This window comes from Lupinus angustifolius, chromosome LG03 (assembly GCF_001865875.1).
Source record: "Lupinus angustifolius cultivar Tanjil chromosome LG03, LupAngTanjil_v1.0, whole genome shotgun sequence".
In the NCBI taxonomy this organism is placed as follows: Eukaryota; Viridiplantae; Streptophyta; class Magnoliopsida; order Fabales; family Fabaceae; genus Lupinus; species Lupinus angustifolius.
In genome coordinates this window covers 18,029,943-18,031,115 of record NC_032011.1, presented here as the reverse complement: position 1 = coordinate 18,031,115, position 1,173 = coordinate 18,029,943, and positions in this window count along the sequence as shown.

Here is a 1,173-nt window from a genome sequence, read left to right as displayed (position 1 = left end):
ATTTACCTCTTCATCATCAGAGTGATGAGATGCCATGAGAGAGAGATGTACTTGTTCTTCATTTTCTAGTTCAGCGGTGGAATTGGTATCATTATCTTCCTAAGCTATGTAAGCGCTTCGTCCAGTCTTCATTTCATTTTTACCCTTGAAGGCATTCTTCATCAGATGTGGACAATCCATTTTCATATGACCAAGCTTGCTACATTCGAAGCATGTGAAGTTTTGATTCGAAGTAGAAGCGTCATTATTCTTGGTAAATTTCTTCATTTGTCTAGTTTTAGTTCCTTTGTTCCTTTTAAGGAACTTGTTGAACTTCTTTACGAACAAACTCATATCTTCCTTCTCTCCTTTTTCAGATTCTTCTCCTGATGAATCATATCTATCCACTTTTGCCTTGAGATAGATATTCTTCTTCTTCTTTTCTTGATCTTCATGTTGTTCAAGCTGTTTGAGTTCTAATTCATGTTCCTGCAATTTTCCAAACAAAGCAGCCAAAGACATCTTTGATAAAATTTTCTTTTCAGAAATGACTGTAACTTTTGGTTGTCATGTTCTAGTTAGTGATTTTAGAACTTTTAAGTTCAAGTAATTATTTGATAAAGTTTTTCCAAGTGCAATGAGGTGATTTGTAAGGTGAGTAAATCTCTTTTGTAAATCAAGTATTTTTTTCCAGACTTCATATGAAACATTTCGTATTCCTGGGAAAGAGTATTTAGTCTCGGCCTTTTTACCTCCTCAATTCATTCGTGTGTAGTCTCTAGAGTATCCCACATTTCTTTAGTAGATTTGCAGTTTACTACAATAAAAAGTTCATCAATACCGAGTGCATAAGTGAGGATATTTGTTGCTTTTAGATCATATTGCATTTTCTTCTTGTCTTCATCATTCCATGGGGATTTCGGCTTCACTTCCCTCACACTATTGATAACTGTGAAGGGTTCATAGGTTCCTTCCTCAATTGCATTCCAAATGTCTAGATCTTGAGACTCTATGAAGATTCTCATTCTAATCTTCTAGAAGTCGTAGCATTCTCCAACAAATCTTGGAGGGTGATTGATGTTGGAACCTTCTCCTATAAATGATCTTGCGGCCATCTTCGAAGAAGGATCAATTTTGAGAATAAATTACTCAAAAAAAATCTTTGGTGCCAATTGTAAGACTGAGATGGAAACT